The sequence below is a fragment of the Vanessa cardui genome, chromosome 28 (assembly GCF_905220365.1).
Source record: "Vanessa cardui chromosome 28, ilVanCard2.1, whole genome shotgun sequence".
Taxonomy (NCBI): domain Eukaryota; kingdom Metazoa; phylum Arthropoda; class Insecta; order Lepidoptera; family Nymphalidae; genus Vanessa; species Vanessa cardui.
Window position 1 is genome coordinate 3,928,018 of NC_061150.1, and position 8,675 is coordinate 3,936,692.

The 8,675-nt window shown below is 30.4% G+C and overlaps 1 long non-coding RNA gene across 1 annotated transcript; it reads right to left on the bottom strand.

Moving 5' to 3' along the window:
* Positions 1–486: 486 nt before the first annotated feature.
* On the bottom strand, positions 487–3,029 carry LOC124541604. The gene is made up of 3 exons (XR_006967263.1): positions 2,909–3,029; positions 2,718–2,832; positions 487–802 (listed from the first exon to the last, which is right to left on the bottom strand). It is a non-coding gene; the product is annotated as an uncharacterized LOC124541604 (long non-coding RNA).
* Between the last annotated feature and the right edge of the window lie 5,646 nt (positions 3,030–8,675).

Genomic DNA, 8,675 nt, shown 5'->3' on the forward strand with positions numbered 1-8,675 from the left:
GTAAGATACATTCTCAGTAAAGACTTGAGAATTAAACTTTGTTTTAATGGTACTGTGTCAACTTAATAGGCTATTTAACAATGTGAAAAATAGTGTCAATTATCGTAATCAGTGTACATTATGAGTTAGAAATGGTTATTTATTTACGAAAGTTGAAAAGAATATATAATTTATTCAAAAATCCATAAATAAAAATCCATTTTTTTCAACGTTTGTTACGTGACACAAAACGTTCCTGATTGGCCGGGTTTATGATGACGTCACTTGCTTGTTAACCTTCTTTGTCGACCCCAAAGCAGAGCCATATTGTCAAAGTACCGTTTTCGCGAGCTATTTAAATATTAATTTTTTAATTTCATATTTTTCAGCAAATATGTACCAGAAATAAAAAAAAACTACTTTTACTGGGTTCCTTAACCTCTATGTATATTTATAAATAATATAAAATGGTTTTTAAAAACCAGTTAAATAGCCTATTATGTTGATTTTAAAAGACCTAGACTACACTTGAGAAACCTTATACAACGCGTACGAAATGCTTGTCTCTGCTGCTGCTTCCGAATTCCAGCTCACGCACATGTGTCCACAGCATAATGAGGCACGGATAATTTAGATGCAATCCTCTTTGGTGTTATACAAAACATAAGCCAGAAATTGTTCTGGGTAGTAACTTGAGTTGTACAATATCCCACAGGAGCGTCGCCTTATATGCATAGTGCTTCATCATCGATCAGCAGCATTTCGTCGCAGTTTCCGGTGTGCTGCACAGAAGTGCTGGAACAACCCGCCTCCCCTTCGGATCCTGAAAACCGTTTATATATTTTGTATTAGATACAAACTAATAGGATACAAATATGTATTTAATTTTAATCGATTAGGTATGTGTGCCCGTTATGTGCTACAACTTGTTGCCATCTTTCAAATGAAAATCCTAATGACTCTCCAGTTAGATTATTTTTATTTACAAGTAAAATTATACAAAGAAAAATTAATATACAACAGAACCTTCTCTCCAACCTAACATATTCATATAATATACAGCTTCAGTCATTATTTGCGTCTTTTTTTCTTATGAATTTACAGGGAACATGCAAATAATATATTTATGAAAATTTTGCTTTTAAAATGTTAAAAAAAGTATAAAAGAAGAGCCACTGCAAGGTTTATATTTGATATAATGTTGTTTTTTAGCAATAATTACGAATTAAAGTAACTTGAAACGGAACGTATTTCAAAACACTATTTAGCGTTCAGTGACGTCACTCCTGTTATGACTACTTATTTGAGGTTATAATTATAAAAAAGTGAGCATTGTAATGCAAATTAATTGCGTAATTCGAATGAAAATGGAAGTTGGGTTTGTCAAAGCAAACTCCAGATTCCTCTTTTCAGCTTGAAGCCAGCTTTTTTCTCAGTTTTTGTCAGAAGGTCCACCCAAAAACCATTTATTTGAAAACTTTGTGAAGTAGGTGAACACATTGGCACAAAACATACGTCAATACGGTTTTTTTCGGAGTATCGAGTAGTCCGTTTTAAATTTTTACAAAAAAGTATCTCAAAAGGCGAGAAACAGTGTATAAGTATGCAGCCAGTGTGGATAAGTATGATCAACGGGCCAGTGACAGACAGGAGTGACGTCATACTAAATATAGATCCGTTTTTTTCGTTTCGCATTTTTTTAATTTGAACGGATAATAATTATTTTTGTTTAAATATTGACATTTGAAATTGAAATATCCGGTGTGTTACAAATCAGATGTACAAAATACATTTCATTTGTTCACTTTTGCCTGATGTGTACATTATGCATACATGGGGGCTAAAATAATTGCAAATAGTCATTTCTATCACCCCATAACGAAAGTACATCGAATTACCGATAACCCTGTATAATGTGGCACTGTATTTAAAAAATATTTATTTATTTATTTTATTTATAAGGACAACTTACAAAACACCATTCATAGTTTTTAAAATAAAGGTAATTACATTTTTAGCTACGAGTTGTTTCAATTCAATTAACCTTACACAATTTTTATTTATCTACTTCTATTATACAATAGGGGAAACAAAAAACTACTAATAATTTATGTAAAAATAAAACCAAATAAATATATAAATGAAAGGTAAAAAACATAAAATCTTACGTACCCCGTGCGAAGCCGGGCGGGCCGCTAGTTACTTATAATTGTAGTATTCATTTAGACATAATATTATGTGTAACCCATGCGGGTTTCGTTTTATGAATACACTGGTTCGAACGGGTGTAATACTGATAAAAATATACTACAGAATATGTTACGACATCTATAGAATCTCTTAAAATTATCAGTGTTTCTTTACTATATTGTTCATTTATTATATACGAAAACCTTCCTCTCAAATCACTCTATCTATAAAAAAAAACCGCATTAAAATCCGTTGCGTAATTCAAAATATCTAAGCATACATAGGGACAGACAGCGGTAAGCGACTTTGTTTTATACTATGTAATGATAATCATGATTATAATTCGGGTAGGCATTTGTTTATTCATACCTTATAAAAGTCTATCTACCTACCTATTGCTAGTTGTTTTTTTTTTGTTTAATTTATTTATTTAGATCATGATTATTTTAGATATCTTGCCTAAATATGAAAAAAATTTAAATTAACATTTATAAATATAGTAGGTATAATTTAATAATGTATATTTAATATAATTATTTATTTCTTACCTTAAAGATATGGCTCCGTAGTTCATCAAGTTGGTCTATAAAATTCGCACTACTGCAAAAGCTGTTGTTTTTCTATTGTTCCACAGCTTAGTAGTACACACGCTGTACGGTTCGTCTGGTACATAATAATATATTAAGGTACAAAGTCCAGTTACGTAAGGTCTATGACAATGATTATATATTCTACTTACCGTAACAAAGCAGAACTTTCAGATTTAACGCAATAATTTCGTATGTTATACTTTTATTGTATAACGTAATAAAAATGTATATAAAACAATTCACAGTGGCAGGATACGTGACCCCGTCGATTCACCGCCGGCGCACGCGCCACGCGGTCCGAACTATGAAGCATAGATTATAAACTGACGTCTGCAACCTTGCGATAGTTACCCTCGTCTGATTTTATTAGCTAAAGAGAAAATATTGTCTTCAGTTATTTTATTTGTTAAGCTAAGTTTAATAAAAGATTTATTAACATAAATAAATCGTGGTTTCAAAACCCGACGCAGCTTTTCAAAAAATCAGCGTCGGGTTTTGAAACGCAACTTGGAAGTTGAATGGTACACATATTTCAGACTCCATTAGTATAATTACTTATCAATTATTATTTTTTTCCCTTCTTTGTTGCTTTTTGTTATTTATTTTTATACTTTTTATAATTATAAAAATTCGGGTCTTCCAATTTGGCCCAGGCCAGGGTTGGGTTCGGGTCTCGAGACGAACCTCCTTAGCCTTGCTCTTCCTCTACGGTAGTCCAACTTGTAATTGTGCGAAGCCTAGGTAAATATTTCTTTCTTTCTAATAGATGGCGGCGCATGTTTATTTTCAATGCATTTGGATTTTTTTTTTAATTTATTTTTAATCCTAGCTAATATACTGTAGAATAGTACGTAAAAACATTTCTTGTTTTTCTGTAATTATAAAACTTTTACTAAAATCATCTTTATGCAAAACGCGATTATATGCGATTTCGTAACCCACATTTTCGTTTTCACAGCTGAAAGGAGATGTTCCAAATTTGGACATGTCAATGAGCACCATATAAATCAATGCTAAAAAATCATACTAAGTCCTTAAAAATAACAACGATTTTTTATCTTGCGAAATAACGCCGTACAAAAATATTAGATAACTTATAAAAAAATATTATATGGCAATTTGACGCGCCATGTTTACGTTCTGAAAAATTATTCATCGTATGTAATAAAATAATACAACTATTAATATCTATTATATCACTTATAAAATGTTATTTTTTTGATGTTATACTAAATATAATATTCATTTATTATACATATCTATTGTTTTTGTGTATTGTATACCTATTGTACACCTCAATAGTGTCCTTCTGATGTAAATCATTACTATATATTGATATTAAAAATTAGGAACATTTACAGTTTTACGTTAATGTTTTTAAAGTAATAACACTACATAATTAATGAAACTTGTCAATTAGATATTTTGACAATATAATAAACGCCATTTAATGACATACTAATAAAATTGCTATATACTATCGCGAAAAATGTAATGTACATGGAAACAACGTGTAATTCATGAAAAAAAACGTAAAATCTAAGTTTTATTAATTTTTTTGTAACCTTTAATTAGGTGCTCATGGACATGTCCAGAGCTCCGTACAAACTTGGAACATCTCCTTTTGAATATAAAGTTTGGTATGTATTCAGTTAATCGAATGAAATCAATAGGGATACTGTGAGAGTATCAGGAATACGAACGAATGTTCCGTCAAAACTGTATTACTTGATTGGTATTCTATACCTAGCTCGATTTCGAAAGTAAACACTAAAATTTGCTTCGATTTCGAAGTAACCCCGACTCGTTGACGGAAGTCTCCTTCCGACTTCTCTTCATCAGATTATCGGAATAAACATTAATAAAAAAGAAACTATAAAAACATTTGGTTTACAATTCAATATCATTAGATTTTAACAATAATAAAATAATATTATTTATCCGTTTAATGTATTCTGTACAATCAGTTGGACTTTGTCTGCAAATAGATGGCGCTAGGTAATTCATTTTATGATTTGTAGTATAATTTTTTTCATAACTCTTAATTTAAAATTCCTTCTAAAATGCGAATGTAACCCTCGTGGCTCCGCACTTAGAAAACGAGTAGCTAGCATATACCGAAACAGGATGATATTTATTAATTGTTAATATTATTCTGACGTATATGTCGGAGATACTAGGTTTCCCAGTTCAGATTCCATCACAGTGGAACACACAGTTAAGGTAAACATTTACAGAATTACAAACATTTACATCCTTAACGGGTTTTTTCGATCGATCGGTTTTTATAAACGCCTCCGAAATAGCTGAAACGGATATTTGCAACTAGGGCTTTTTATAATAAACTGATGCAAATGAACGCAACGACTGCAAATTAATACATGAATATAAAAAATGAATACTAACACATTCTCTATTATTGTATGTAATTCCAATTAATTTACTTCACGTTATTTCTCAAAATATTTACATGTGGCGCTGCAAGTCGAAACCAAATGAAATAATGTTTTACTTATTACATAATTAATTAAAATTGATTCACAATAATTATGTTAAACACTTTATTTTATACATATATTTAAAAACTAAATGAAAAATAAATATTCATCTGTAGATAGAGCAACAATATGTACTAAATTGGAGGTTGATTAATAACAGTATACATACAAATATCGGTTTCGATGTAAATCGTAAGTGTTTTAGTCTGATATACAATAAAATAGAATAATTTAAACAATTATTGACACTAAAACTATCAAGATCAATCGTTTACTATCATTGTCTATAGATGGCGGTATAAGCCTATTATCTTGAAAAGTTAAAACAATGTTATCACTATATAGTAAACATTAGAGCTTGATATATAACTGCATTATTTTTATTACTATAATAACTATTTAATATATGATTTGTGTATTATACATTCATTTAATAAAAAAAAATAATATAAACTATGATTCAAGACATACAGATCATTCTTTGACAATTACTGCCGATAGATGGCGACTGCGTGCATAAATACAACGGCTCGGTCAACAGTGTTCTCAGGACGACGTAGACGAGTTTTTGTCATTATTTTAGCAAAATAATCAGATAATAATATTAATCTGATGATTGGACCATGAAATAGTTTGTTCAAGAAAATTTTAGACAAATTAGTCGCTTAACGAGTGTTTTAAAAGGATCGGTGTGCGAATTACGTATCAGTTACTTAAACAAGAATACTCTATACAAGTTTAGTCTCTTATTAAGAGAATCTAAAGACAAAATCCTAAATTAAGCTTACCGATATATAGTAAATTATTTATTAAAAATATACAAATCAGTGTTATTGATGTGTAATAAAACGAGTTTTGTGTTACTTCTGAAAACACCACAAACAAGCGGATTGCCTACTTTAGAATGTATTGATAAAAATTAAGACAAAAATTGATAAGCGGCAATTGGAATTAACACTCTTAAGCATAAATTTTTTTTATTGTATAATATAATAACATTGTAATTCCTTCATCCTTTGTATCCATCATCTTTTGTATACTTTTGTATACTTAATACACAGTTAACCTTTGTGCGCTAACAGATGGCGCTGTATGTTCATTATCGATACATTTTGCTGTGCAGCGCAACGGTAGCTATTTAATTTATTTGTTTTTTTTTACAACTTATAATCAACCAACTCAAAATAGTCGAAACAGAGAGAACATAATGATGTTTTTCTGAATTGAACGCTGTTTATACATTTTCTTGATTTAGTAGTTGTTTGGTTTTATATCTCCCATTTTGTTTCCCGTGTTGTATAATCGCAACGTTTAAACGAGAGGGGCTGAGCTGCTTTTGTAGCGTCTTTAGCTTACTTCTAAATATTGAGACGGTCAAAATCCATTTTAGTTAAGCCAAAGTTCAAAAATGTACTTAAATAGTATCTTGCTTCCGTCTTTTATTATCCCTACACTAAATTAAATTTTATGCGCTAGTAGCGCACTATGCTCTATTATTAAAGCTTATGTTAATATGCAGTATTTTATGGTACTGTGCGTCTTATAATAATAAAATATACCTAAGTATTAGACGTTAAGCCTCCAAAGTCCATTTTTTTCAATTGAAATAATATTAATCATCCATCTCCGTATCCTGTACACTCAGTTGATCTTTGTTCGCTAATAGATGGCGCTTAATGTCTATTTTCGGTACAAAATTTCGTCACGGAACATATTGGAGACTTATTTATTTTTGTGATGTTATGTTTTTTTCATAATTCGAGATCATACTACAATATTCATACTGTGCCGCGGCGCCGCAAACATCTACAATAACAGACTGATATTTATTTATAGTTCATATTATGATTCCCATATCGATGTCTGGTCGGAGACATTAAATGGTTTCTTTATTCAGTGTCCGTACACCTCTAGTAAGTTAAGCTTTATTTATAAACATACGTGTTAATGAAACACAACGTCGTAAGAACTGTGATCGTTTTTAAAGCATACCTCCGAAACAAAACGGATATTAGCGACTAGAACTTTTTATAATTAATACAAATACTGCAAATCGTGCGTCGTGCCTTCGTTATAATTATGATTGTTTTTTTTAAGAATTTATTATAACGAATGTACGAAACTACGACTTTGTATAATAAAATAATATATAATAAAAACAATGACTACTAATTATTCAGTTAAAAAGTGCTTTAAAAAAAAGGATGGCAAATACTTATTTTATATAAACATACAACATTTTATAACGCAGTCTGTTATGGGCGCATTACAGATGGCGCTGCTAGTAGGAACCAAATGAAATTAACGTTTACTTTTTATTTGTATAAATAATTAAATTTCAATCAGAATAACAAATCCCATTTAAGAAATATTACTTTTATCAATAGGTAGTCAATTATATATTAATTTTTAAACTTTTTCAATCTTTAAAAAACATTTTATTTTTCATTTACTAAAAATAAAATGTTTTGGCACTTAACACTTAAAAGATTAAAAAAAAAACCAATGTAAAAAATAATAAATATTAGATAATAATGTTTAATAAACATTAAGGCCAGGTGCTCGATCCCCCTTCCCCCCAAAACATGATGGCTGTGCAGGATTCGATAACATTACCCCAAAAGGGTAGCATCAGCGACTGCGGTGGGGAATCCATATCTCTTTAATTCTCAACAGGAAATAGTCTACCGAGTTAATAATAAGAGAAAATTATATTTTCTACTATTCTTGAATTTATAATGTCCATCAGACAAATCTTACGCTTCCCTGTTGTAGTGTGTTCAAAGTTATTCGCTGTTTGCTAATAGATGGCGCTGATTGCTAATTCAAAATTTCAATACAAAACTGCTCACGTAACGTGTCGGTAGCAAGGCTTTCCTCTTGTCTTCTTCCAGGAGACGGGCTTTTGAAAATGTATCAAAAGACATGTCTGTAATGAGATGTCATTACATTAGACCAAGTGCTAAAGTCAGTCGTAAAGACTCGCCAAAAAGTCAATCAGTCGTCAGTCGCCAAAAATGTTGGCTTTTACGGAGCGTCAGCACTGAATTCAAAATTAACTAAGGATCCAAAACACTCCTCTCTCTTAGGACTCTTTGCTGATAAATAGTTATTCTTCAATAATAGCTGAAAATTTGGTGTACCTCTGCAAGTTTTATATAAAAAAAAATTTGCTGTAAATTAGTGCCGTTTCTCGAAATCGAAGCCATATTCAAAAGTTATCCATTTCACCTTTATTTAATTAGATGCGTGTTCTATATTATATTCATAACCATTCCCAATAACCTTTTCAGGTACTTTCACTACATTCTTATTAGTAATCCAAATAAATATCGAAAATAAATTATTGTCACATTAATGAGTTATTTATTAGAGGATTTTTTTCATTATTGAGCCGTTAAACACCTCGAAGTCTTAA